The 13,946-nt window shown below is 29.8% G+C and overlaps 1 long non-coding RNA gene across 1 annotated transcript; it reads left to right on the top strand.

The window, feature by feature from the left end:
* The first annotated feature begins 4,155 nt into the window (after positions 1-4,155).
* Positions 4,156-5,204, top strand: LOC136203282 (uncharacterized). Its single transcript, XR_010674772.1, has 3 exons — positions 4,156-4,351; positions 4,840-4,895; positions 4,979-5,204. It is a non-coding gene; the product is annotated as an uncharacterized lncRNA (long non-coding RNA).
* The last annotated feature ends 8,742 nt before the right edge of the window (positions 5,205-13,946 follow it).

Genomic DNA, 13,946 nt, shown 5'->3' with positions numbered 1-13,946 from the left:
ATATTAATATTCAATTTTATTATTAAATCACAAAAAATATATAATGGTTTTTTAAAACAAACTGATATGTAATTGGTGCAGAATAATGTCTGAAATTGACTCAAATTGACAATGTTTGGAATAAAATTGCTCTTGGTTGACAATGTTAGGAATAAAATTGCATTATTTTAAACGTTAAGAGTAAAATTGCTCCTGACCGTAAACATTAAAAGTACTTTTACGCTTTATCCTTTTATTTATTTATGTATCTAAAAGCCACTTTTGCTTTTGTTTTCTTTTCATGCTCATCTCTCTCCATTCAAAAAAAAAAAAAAATCTAATGTGAACTCTCTTCACATGTTATAAGTTATAATTCATAATCCTCACCTTGCAATTTTGTCAACAAGCAAATAATAATAAACATTTATGGAACTATGAGTCCATGGAAAAAATGCAGATAAATAATTAGGCTTCAGGATGAGTGCTTTTTTCATTTAATATTCAGCATTTCATGTTTTGTTAGAAGAGAAAGTTAACAGCGTTTAAGGGAGGGAGCTGATTGGAGATCGAAGAATAGAATAGGATGATGATAGATGGTTTTGAAAGGATGAGGATTGAATTGATTATGAGAGGATAGTTTAAGGGTCAGATTGGGCTTTAAGCCTTTTTAATATCTTATTAAAAACAGATAATAAAGTTAATAAAGCTTCGGAACGTACATTTTTTCAGTTGCTTTTAGACCTTTCTCTTTTGCTTTTGGACCACATGTACTTGTTTTCATTGTTTCTGTTTTGGACCACATATATCCCTGTTTTCATTGGTTTTATTGAACTTGTTTATTATTTATAGGGTTAAGGTGTAAAAAATACTCTTAACATTTTGGATCAGGAGCAATTTTACCCCTAACGTCTAAAATGGTATAATTTTACTCCTAATGTTGGAAGCCAAGAGCAATTTTACCCCTAATGTTGATAAATTTGGTCAATTTCAGACACTATTATAAAACACGGATATTTTTGTTCATTATTCTGCACCAATTGCATGACAATTCGTTGTAAAAAAAGGATTTCATGTTTTTTATAATTTAATAATAGAATTTGAGATTAATATTTATAAAATTCGGTGAATTTTTTGAATTTTTTGTAAAATTTCGTACAAAACAACAGTATATTTTTTATTTTTTTATTTTTTTCACATTCCAACGAATGTTTGTGATTTGTTACTGATAAGTTGACACACGTATAAAGTGTAGATAACAAGATTCATGACCGAGCAGACAATTTGATGAATTATTTCTCAAATTGACTCAATTTATTAACGTTAGGGGTAAAATTGCTCTTGGCTTCCAACGTTAGGGGTAAAATTGCACCATTTTAGACATTATGGGTAAAATTGTTCCTAGCCCAAAACGTTAGAGGTATTTTTGCACCTTAACCCTTATTTATAAATTATTTATTCAACAAAATAATTAATTATTTATTGAAAACCCATCATTTTGCATCAAAGCACACCAGATCAAGCATGGAAGTGGGTTTCACTTCTCCTTATCTCTCTGGATTATTTTCAAGTTTTTTTTTTTTTTTTTTATCCTGCTGCTACAGAAACCGACCTTTTTTTATCCACACTTTCTGAAAATGGCGATTTAATAAGTTGCAGCTTTCAAAATACTAGAATACAGAAATGGAAGAAAAACAAAAAAGAGCTTGACAGTTACTGAACTTCAATAAGTGGGTAAATTACACCTTTGGCCAATGAACTTTATCCATTTAACATTATACCTATCGAACTTCAATTCTTAATAGTATGGGTATTGAACTTTACACTTTTTAACACCGGTGGCCACTCAATGCGTCAAAACGACTGTTGACGGCCTAAAAATAAAAAATCCAAAGCGTTAATGATATTTTAAGGAACTTTAATTCTTGCAAATTTTCGTTTTGAGGTCATTTAAGTGTTGTTTTGTTATGATAGATAATTGATTTTTAGAGAGAGAACGCTCCAAAAATGTGATTTTGGAAAATAAAAAATATGGTTTTATGGTAAATATCGTTCTGAACAATTTTAATTCTTGAATATTTTCATTTTGATGTCATTAACGGTCGTCAACGGTCACTTTAAGGAGTTAGTTAAAATTGAATGGCTACTAACTGGTGTTAAAAGCGTAAAGTTCAGTGACCATAATATTAAAATAGGTAAAGTTGAGTGGCTATGGATGTAATTTACCCTTTAATAAGTTGCAGCTTTCCACAGTGAAGAAATGGAAGAAAAAGGAAAACGAGTTTGACAGTCCAAATGACCAAATGACCGTTGCATATAATTTTGAATGAGGGAATAAAAGGAATTTTTTATTTGAAGTCCAAATGACCGTTGCATATAATTTTGGAAAAAAAAAATTAAATAAATATATATATATATAATGGTAACTATAACAGCTATATTTTTTTAAAAATTTCTCTATAAATACTCAATTCATTTTAGATATACAAAAACACACCTAAATGCTATATCTTGCAAATTTTATTACCAAACATATTTAGAGGTATGGATAAACGTCAACGTAACAAAAAGTCCTCTCAGAATAATCAGTATTCCGATTCGCAACACCCTAATCCTTTCCAAATGTCAAATCGAAATACGTCGAATATGCAAATATCTCCTATGGGAGGTTCTCCACAACCCGTATTTCCTCATAATTATGGTCATTTTATGTCAAACCCTCACAATTTCTTCCATCCAGATATCAATTACGCCAATATGATCCAATTTAACGATAGTCAACCGATGAACTTTCACCTCCAAAATTCGGGTTATAATGATCCATATCTTTCATTCAATAGTTCAAGAATTTCATTTTCCGGGTCACAGTCACCAAATCTTGACTCGCCAAATGGAGGTGCTATCGATCTTCAAGATGAAGACGACGACGAAGAAGAAGAAATAGAAGAAGAGATTGATGAAACACTTATTGATATAGTTGAAAAAATGCATAATAAAAAAAATGGCAATGGCTAGGGCAGTGGCACAGTAAAATGACCATGTTATAATGCAAAGAAATTTTGAATTTATTAATAAGGGTTCAGCCGGAATGGATGAAGAGCATAAGAAAAGATATGATCTTATGTGCGCCTACCTCAAGAAGAAATATCCAGATGTATTCCTTAATTGTGTTAGTTTGAATTGTATTTTAATATTAATTGTATTTTTTAAGGGTAAATAATTAATTAGTCCCCTCCTTTTTACCTAACACACTGTTTAGTCCTTCTATTTTGAAAAACACATTATAAGATCTCTATCGTTTGTCAATATTAACCCCTTGATCCTTCTGTCTAATTTTTTTTAGCTTTTTAACCGTTATATTTGGCATAAACAGACAATTAGAAAATAACAGAGTAACATAATCATTTTGTATCTACTGTAGCTATCCTGAAAGCTAAAGATATGTTCAGTTAAAAATCTAAAAAAACAAGACAAAATGACTAAATTATTAATATTGACAAAAGATAGGGATCTTATAATGTGTTTTTCAAAATAGATGGACTAAACATTGTATTAGGTAAAAAAACGGGAACTAATAAATTATTTACCTTTTTTTAATTAACACATTAATACTTCTCTTTTAGCGTATGATATCGTTTGTGATACATGTTATTTTTACAATTAATTATATTTTTTAATTAAATATTTCGGTGGAAAATAATTTTGGATATAATTGATATTTATTTTTTTAACTAATTTATTGAGTAATTGAATTATTTAAATTGAATTATGAAATAATTAGATTAATTGTTTGGTGCATGGAAATAATAGTTTATTTGAAGTGTGTAAAATTTTTATGACAAGTAAAACCTACATAGAAAAATGATACAAAATAGAAGTAAGAGCCATGGTTTTAAAAACCGGACCGGACCGACCGGTCGGACCGGGTTAGCCGGGAACCGGCCAGGCATCTGGTCCGGTTACACTATATAGGGGTCACTGCAAGTGACCCCCTTCGAACCGGGTGAAACCGGTGACCCGGGATCAACCCGACGACCCGATTTCACCCCGGTTTTTATTCAATTTTTTCGAAATTGAACAAATGCTGCTGATTTAATTGTGGCGGGGTATTAGTTATAAAAAATTAAAACTTTCAGGGACCAATTTCTAACTTAGCCCACTTATTTCATTTTAGCAGACCAAATTTGCTTCATTTCCGCGACTCGTTCTTTCTCTTCCCTACGAACCCTAGCTGCTGCGATTTGGGGGTTTTAGATTTCATCAGCTGCTGCTGCGTCTGCCTCCGTCGTCGGCCGGCGATTTCTAGACCGACCACCACGGCGACAGCAACTCTCCTCTCCTTCCTTTCTGAACCGACCACCACGGCGATTTCCGGGTTTGTGAATGCTTTTTTTTTTCTGTTTCTTAAGTTGTTCCTATTAAATTAAATTCTTTGAATTTTTGTCTGTTATGAAGGCTTAATATTTAGTTTGTTCCTTAATTTATTTATGTTTAATGCTTGATTTGTTTTGAAGGATTGATATTTTTGGTTTGTTTTGTTTAATTAATATTTGATTTTTTTTTTTTTTGAAGGATTGATATTTATTTTTGGTTTGTTTTTTTTAATGCTTGAGTTTTTTTTTTTTTTGAAGGATTGATATTCTTGGTTTGTTCATTAACTTGTAATATGTAGTTCATTCTCTCTAAGTTTTTAAATATGTCATTGATTTATGTTCTTTATTGGTTTGTTCCGACTCTGTTCAAGGTTATCTCTCTTGTTGTTTGGTTCTCTCTTGTTGCTTTTTGTTTCTGTAATGTGTATGCTCGTGAGGGCTTGATTTTTGTTTTTGTTTAGTTTGTCAATGTTATCAATTTTTTTTATAGAAATGGAAACCACTGGATCAACACCAAACACTGAAGATAAGCTATTCCTTTTGAAGGTTTGCTTTTAAATATTAAATATAAACTATTATTTCTAAGTAAATTTTATCTTGATTTTGTTATATTGATTTTGTTAATTTAGTAAATGGAGATGAGCCGGTGATACCGGATGAAGATAATGATGATGATGATATTGAAATTAACGTTGATGATGAAGATTGGATGAATTATGGAAGAAATGAGTGATTTGATAAGCGTCTTTTTTATTGAATTATTGTAATGTTGATTTGAGATTTCATTTAATTTTAGTCTTGAATATTGTATCCAACTAATTTGATATATTTTGGTGTATGGATTGTCATGTTTAATTTATTAGAATTTTATTTTTTATATATAAAATACATATATTATTTATGACATCATCTGGTTCAACCGGACCGGATCAACCGATTGAACCCATTGACCCATGAACCCTTTGTCCCACCGGTTTGATGTCCGGGCCGGTTTTTAAAATCATGGTAAGAGCATCCCTAATGGTTGGAGGGTTGCACACCCTCCAACCATTCCACATCACCATTTATAACAACTCTCCCTTTCAAAACAATTTATATCAAACTTCTCTCTAATGGTAAGTCATTCACACTACAATTCAATGAGTCCCATATATTATATAATATTATATTTTATTTATTTTTAATTAATTAAGATAGAAGTATATAGAAATTTGGGTTATATTTTTAATTCTCAAAAGTTAAAATTTTAATTTATGAAAAATGATCAGAAATTTTAATTTATGAACAATGGCCAGAAATTTATGTGTTATTTTTCATTTTTAATCTCTGAACTCAAATATGTGTTATTTTTTATTTTTAAACTCTGAACAACACCAATAATATTTAAAAGGGGAGCAGGAAAAAAGAACTAAAATACATTTAGTTTTAGTTTTGATTAAAAAATATATTAAGCAGAGACAAAGGTTAGTGGTGGGCCATTTTTAATTACAAAACTTTCACAATAAATATCATTTCAATGCACCACATGCGTGATTGAAGATTACGATCTGCTCTTTACACTACAGGCACTAAGCGTGTCTTTCTCCCTTCATGAGGCGCGTATAGTATGCCTCTCGTGGATTTTTAGCAAGCAAGTCGCTGGATCAAGCGAGTCGCTTGATTCGGACGACTTGATTTTTAGTGCTTCTAGTGGTTGGAGGCCTCTGTAAAATTATAAATTGGTACCTTAATACAACCACTAGAGTTGCTCTAATGAAGATGTGGTTGAGTATATTAGATTATTTTTAAAAATGTGAGGTTTCTGCAAAAAAAAAAAAAAAAAAAAAAAAGTGATACTTGCATTGTGCATGCTCTTACCGATAAATTACACCTTTGGCTACTGAACTTTTCTTTTTCTAACCCGGTTTTAAAACTTAAAATAAAAAACTTTAAGAATTAATGATATTGAAAGAAACTTTAATTCTTGAAAATTTTTATTTTGAAGTCATTTATAGATTGTTTGGTATAAAAGAAAGTGAATTTTTAGAGAGAAAGTTCCAAAGATAGTGATTTAGAAAATAAAAAATATTGTTTCATGATAAATGTTATTCTAAACAATTTTAATTCTTAGATATTTCATTTTAAAGTCGGTAAGAGTCATTTTGAAAATTTGGTTAAAATTTGGTGGTTATGTTAAAAAGTGTAAAATTAAGTTACTTTTATGTTAAATTCAGTGATCATAACTTTAAAAAACAAAATTCAGTTATAAATGTAATTTACCCCATGTCATAAACCGCTAAAACCAAAAACTTAAAGGTTCGTTTCATATTAATATCTACCGGCCAAATTGTCTCTCCGGCGGGAAGAGAAAAATAGTGAAATAGCAAGCAATGTTAAGTACCGTTAGGGATGTAAATGGGGTGGGATGGGGCGGGACAGGGCGGGACGGGACAGGGATTGGAGTTCCCATCCTCGTTCCCCGACTAAACGGGGAATTCCCATACCCGCCCCGCGAAACAAACAAGGGAAAAATTCATCCCCGTCCCCGTCCCGCGAGGAATCCTCGACCCCGCGGGTATCCCTGTTTACCCATTTAAAGTTTAAAAGAATATATGAAAAAATAAATAAATGAAAAGAATAGAGGAAAAAAAGAAAGAAAATAAGAGAATATGATGAACAAATAGATATAGAGTGAAATAGAGGTATTTTGAATCAGATTAATCATAGGTTCAAGTTTTTCTATGCGTTTTTTTTATTTTCTATGATTAATAATATGTTATCGGAGATTAAACAGGTAATCCGTCAAAAATTCCTGCGGGGCACAATACGAGGCGGATTCGGAGATCCCCGCGGGACGGGGATACCCTTTTCTATCCCCGTCCCGTTCGTGCCTCATAATAAAACGGGCCGAAAATTACCCGTTGGGGACGGATAATCCCCACCCCATTTACATCCCTAACTGCTGTTGTAATTTTTGGATAATTGAAATTCTAGCGGTTGTAAAAACAAATGAAATACCAATGCTTAAAGCAAAAGCAGATACGAATTTTGTACCAAACAAGCAAAATCAGATATGAAGAAAGAAGAGCAGGGCACAACATTCACATGACCCAAAAATCTGTTTTCTTTTTTTTTCTATTAGTCATTACAATCAATAAATCATTAAAATACTATTAAATAGAAAAAAACAAATTGATTTTGGGGTAATTAGTATGATGGTCGTAAAATCTGAACAATATCTCTAAAAGTCATAAACCGGGGCAGAACTAGGGGGTTGGGTTAGGGGCGAATCCAGTATGGGGGAATTGGGACATTTGCATTTTTTAAAAATCCAGATATTAATTTTGAAGTTTTAGAGTTTTGCCCTCCTTCATCGATGGAGGTTTAGGGTTTACTGGTTCTATAATTGAAGATGAAGAATGATTTTAGATTTAATTTTTTCTTTTTATTTTTTTTATTTCCATTTTAAAGTCAAACGGCGTCGTTTTATTTAATTAGAACTACGTCGTTTTGTTTACAACAAAAATAAAAAATAAAAAATAAATATTTAAATGTAAAACTAAATAGGTCATAAACAAACCATTGGTCTCTCTTACTCTCTTTAATCTCTTTAGCTCTTCTTCCTCAATCCCTCTTTCTTCTTAAGTCTAAATTGAAATTCTTAATCCTAACTAAGATTAAATCAAAATCGGCAGCCAATCCCTCTGTAGTCGGATCGTTGATCGTTGGTCCGACACTCCATCTCCGATATTTGCCTCTCTGCTTTGATATTTTTTTGCTCCTACTTGAATTTTGATTTTATATTTCTGCTACTATTTTACTTGAACTTGAGCTTTGATCTCTGGTTTTCTATAATTATTATTTTTTGGATAAAAATTATTTTAGTTGTATTGTTTGTCCCATGGGGGAGAAATCCTGGATTCGCCCCTGGTTGGGGTGGGCTCGAGCCCCGGCAGGCCGCCAGAGAATTTAGAAAAAAAAAATTTAGTAATGGTGTCTGATAATATTTTGGAGAGAATTATATTGACTCTATGTAACATTATTTCAACGGTTAAAGGTAGATGAGATGGTTAAAGATGCTTGTTTTTATTTGAGAGGTCTTATGTTCAACTCCCTCCAATCTTATTTTCTTTTAAGAAGTTTTTATTTATTTTAATTTTATTTTTCAATAATTATAAAAACATGTTACCATTATTAATTAATTTAAATGGACTCTTTATTTTTATTTTGATAACACTTTTGAATTCATTTTTAATATGTCTTTACCATTAAAAAAAGTAAACATATTTAATATTCATGCTAAAAAAAATTTTGCCCAGCCCTTACGGGCAAGACTTTGAAAATTTACCGTCAACCACACGATTAAAATTAGCACCCCCAAATTATTGTGTTAAAAATTATTAAATTTTACGTGATATAATATTTTTAACGTTATAAAAAAATTATTATTTAGTCTTGGCTTAGTTTGGTTTAGTTCCGCCACTGGTCATAAAAGTTTAATTTGTCTTAATAAAATTACTTAAGTTTGGTTTTTGTCCTAATAAAGACATTTTGGACGTTTTCCTATCAATTTTTCACCGGAGTTGATTATGTGACCTCTAATCAAATGTCTCAACGTCATATGATATAATAATAAAAAAAAATGAACCACAAACTAATTCAAGTAAATAGAAATTGTCAATTAAAATTTTAACCACAAATTAACTCATGTGGTATATCGATTGTCAATTAAAATGTCTAGTTACATTTTTTAGTATGACCATTGGCGCAAACGTGATGATGAGATGTCAAGTAATCAACTCCGGTGAAAAAATGATTGGAAAACGTCCAAACTGACTTTATTAGAATAAAAAACAAATTTAAGTGAGTTTATTAAGACAAATTAAATTTATGTGACTTTTTGGAGACATTATACAAATTGCTAATTATCCATTGATTTTGACAAAGGTTGAGGACTAAATTGATTAATTCTGCAGCACAGAAATCCAATTGATTTTCAGGAAATAATTTAAGGACCAACTTGAATTTTATACCATATAAAATATATCTGTTTGAATGAAATACTAAATCATTGTCTTGATTTATAAAAAGTGAAACAATGTATCCATTTGGTTTAATATTTGCAATCGAAGCCCCCTATCTTGCCTCGATGGTTGTCCTTAAGCGCCTCTCTAGACTCTGGTAATAGCGTTTACCGTTGACACGCCAGAGACAGCAAACCTAGATCGAACAGTAAGACCGATTTGGGATAGTTTAAAGATTTAGTATCCGTTTGTTTCTATTTTTCGGAACTGCTTTTTGGGTTTTCAATATTAAACAGTAAAAGAAAATGTTTGGTAAAATTCTGAAACAGCTGCTTTTTTTTCTTTAAAAAAAACAACTAATATCTTTAAGTTTTTTCAATTCTTCGGATCACTTCTTGAATTATTGTTGAATGAGCTTCCGAGAGTATATTTTTTCAAGCTACTTCCCTTTTGGAGCACACATCCCTATTTTCATGGTTTATCTTTTGCTTTTTTTAGACCACATGTCCATATTTTTATTGGTCCTAATTGAACTTTAATTTTTAAACATTTCGATTTTGAGATCATCAAATATCATTTTAAATATTAATTAAAGTTTAGTGGTTATAATTTAAGAAAATATAAAATTTAATAAATTTTATGTTACGTTTTAAAACTTAGTGATAATACCGTGAAAATGACTATGGATATAATTTACTCTTTGCTTCATCGAAGTTAAGTCTTTAATTTTTGTTGTCATTGTTTTGATTCTTTTAATCATTATTTAATTGTAGTGCATAAAAATTGATCGAGTGTTTTACTACACTTAAACATCGATTTTGACCCAACCATAGTTTGCTCCCACACTTCAAAAACCTTTGTTGCATGGGCTTCTGACTCGGCAACTAACCCAATAATTGGAGACCATACACATGGATGGTTCCAGTATTTTTGAGGTCCTATGTAGCTTTTTGTATTTTTACATATAAAATTCAGAACAAAGTATAAAAAGAATACTTGTGGTTTTTTCTATTTACAAATAGAAGTCTGTGGTTTAAAAGCTTACAAATAGATGTATGTGGCATGTTTTTTTATAAAACAAAGTATTTAAAATTACACTATTAAGTTCTCATGACAATCAAGATCATTTTTAGTTTTTTTTTTTTACTTACATTTATATATTGACATAACATAGATGCCAAAATCAAATTGCAACTTTATAAAATGAATTTAAATATTAATTTAGTTTATAAACTGTCAAATTAGTAAAAAACGTAAAATCTCCACTATATAATTTATTGTTTCGATTTAAGGAGTTATTCTGTAGGGGTTGTGTTTGGTCGATATGTAAGAATAAACTTTTTAAAATAAAATTGCATTTGGTTGTAATCGAAACTTAATTGTGTAATTATAATATATTGTTTTGTAAATAAAACATACCACGAACCTCTATTTGCAAACTTTTAAACCACATACTTCTATTTACAAATTGGGTAACAAAAACAATTTTTTCATACTTTTTCCTAAAATTTAATATTGTTTCATAAATAATATATGACAAATAATTAAATAACTATATTATTAACTATATTTCATAATCATACGGTAGTCTTGATGTAACAAACAAAACTAAATAATCATTTCAAAACAAACCAAAATTAAATAATAATAACCTAAAGCTAAAAAATTATTATTATCTTGTCGCTTTTTTTATGTGTAAAATTTCTAATTAAATAATTAAAACCCATTTTAGCTAAAAAAAATTATTCTAATAGTAGTGTTTAGTAAAGAGATGTTTGAAAGAGTTTATTAGATTCAAAAGCTAATTTTGAAAAAACGGGTTTTAGTAGCTTTTTCAATTAGTTTATTGCCTTTTCTCTTTTTAAGGACATTTTTATCCTTATTACTACCCTGTAACCCTAAATAAATGGTTTATCACATCCTTATTTATCATTTTACACAAACAACTATTAGTAATCTGCTAAGTTTTACCAAAAAAGTTTACACAATCAGCTAGTCAAATCAACTAATAAAAAAGGTAATCAGCTAACCGTTAACAACAATTTGTCAAACATTGTCATATTGTTCTCCCTATTTTTGTTTATAAATTGATTAATAAGTGTGTTTTGTGTTGTTTTGTTTTTTTACACTTAAACTTCCTTCCTTAGTCTTAAAATAACTTTATTGTTAACTATCAAAATAGTACAATTTTAGTCCCAACTTTTATCAAATAGTACAATTTTAATTTCAATGTTTATCAAAAGATGCAATTAAAAGTCTCACTGATAGAAATTTACATATCAAATGATTGTACCGTTAACTCCTTCACACTTAAGCGTCATGTCAAGCTTCCACCTAATTCACAATTTCTTTGGGCTTTCATGGCACAATCATCTTATGTGTCTATTTTATATGTGTGATGCGCTGTTTTATATGTGTGATGCGCTCTCGAGCTGTTACTCGAGGACTCACCAAGGGACAAGTGTACCTCGTCATTATCAAGTAATAAATCTGGACAGGTCCAGATATCGAATCCACAAGATTTATACTGCAAGTACCAAACTATTAGCCTTCTAATGTTATCTAGGCGATGGGGGTTTAGATTGAAGGGTTGTTGTTCTAAATTAATCTACTTCTAATATAATCCAAAGCAATTCATAAATTCGCAAAAGTGAAAATAATAATGGTACGATAAAACAAATATTCAAATATCATTCGATTTATGATCACAAGAAATTCAATATGGCATAGACATACTTAAAGATTAAACCTACTTATCCTTCTAGAGTCCCTAGTCCGTTATTCTCTTGTCAAGTCGAAACTAGCTCTAAGGTTCAGCAATTTGGGTCTTACCAACTATGAAGTTGTCAATTTCATAGGTTCTTTGATTACAGGGAATCAATTTCGACTCGTAATATGAACCTAGATTATATTTGAATTATTGAATGATTTAATCAATATGCTAGACAGACATTAAAAACTCATAAACATGTAAACTAAACTAAATTGAATATTTTGATTAAAGATGTAAGAAAATTGTCACAAGGTTAAAACCAATTCAGGATTCATAGGAATGATCTAAAAGTTAACATAAATAAAAAGGGTAAAAACCTATTTTGAAACCTGTTAACCCAAGCGGTCATCTTCCTGAACTTGGCGTGGATGAACTTGAGAATTTGTGGAATGGATGAAAAGGGAGCTTTCTCAGATGTTAATGGCAGAATGGATTATTTATAATTTTTTATTCTCAAGGTGGAAGATTTATTATTCCTAACTAATGAAAGCTATTTATAATAAAAACTAAAAGCTATTCTAATGAAAGACTAGTTAATAAAAAACTATTCTAATAAAAGACTAATTAATGAAAAGCTATTTTAATGAAAAACTAATTAATCTCTGGAATGGAAAATCCAATTATTTAAATACAAAAATCCTAAAGATAATCCCTAAATATCTGCCAAAATATTATGCAGTATTTTTATTTGAATTTGAACTCTTGAGTAGGTTTAATGAATCTGGTCAGAAAGGCCGAGTCCAATGAATCTGGTCAGAAAAACATCCTGATTCTGATCCTTAAAAATCTTTACATTTATCTCTAAAAATCTGCACATAATCTCGTAAAATATTATTTAGATAATTCACCCAAAATTAATTAAGGGTCAATTACAAATAACTACCATGTGGTTTGGCCGATTTGCGATGTGGTTTCTGTGGTAATTTTTTTTTTTTTGCAAACACAACCCTGTGGTTGTAAAATTTTACATGTTTTTTTACTTGGCCAAATTTGACCGTAACGACCTCAAAATGAAAATTTTCAAGAATTAAACTTGTTTGGTATCATATTTACTATGGAACCATATTCTTAATTTTTCAAAATCATCATTCTTGGAGTTTTCTCTCTCTAAACATTATCTTTCTCTCTCATAAAAAAAACAACATCTAAATAACCTCAAACATAAAAAGTTGAAGAATTAAAGTTGATTAAAATATTATTTTAACTCTTGAAAATTTTCATTTCGAAGTCGTTATCGATCAAATTCTGACAAAGTGAACTCAAATGCAAAATTTTGCAAACCACAGGGTTGCGTTTGCAAAAAAAATACCACAGGTAAATGTTTGCAAATCGGCCAAACCACAAGGTAGTTATTTGTAATTAACCCATTAATTAATTATCCTACCAAAAATCCTTTTTAATTACCAAGTCAAATTTGATTTATTTTTTGTAGGTTAATTTCTTAATTTTGGATACAGATAAAACTCAAAATAACATATAGAGATTAATTTATTAAAAGTGACAAAATATTTGGCAAAAGTTAGAAATATTTAATAAAATGCTAAAAAAGTAATTCAAAACCTAAAATTGACAAAACAATGACAAATTGCTATTAAAGTAAATAAAAAGATAATAAAAAATACAAAACAATCCCTAAAACCGTACTAAAATATAGGAGTTTTTGACCCCTATCGTGGAGCCAAATAGTTATTCTCTAAAAATCTCGAGACTATTTTAATATCTTATCTCTATATAATTTATACACCACTATCGATTACATAAAAACTTTATATTATACACTACACTTCCTACTTTTTTACTCATTTCATTATTTTATGACCG

Source organism: Euphorbia lathyris, chromosome 8 (assembly GCF_963576675.1).
Source record: "Euphorbia lathyris chromosome 8, ddEupLath1.1, whole genome shotgun sequence".
NCBI lineage: Eukaryota > Viridiplantae > Streptophyta > Magnoliopsida > Malpighiales > Euphorbiaceae > Euphorbia > Euphorbia lathyris.
The sequence above is the reverse complement of the archived record's forward strand: the minus strand, read 5'-3'. Positions and strand labels throughout refer to the sequence as shown.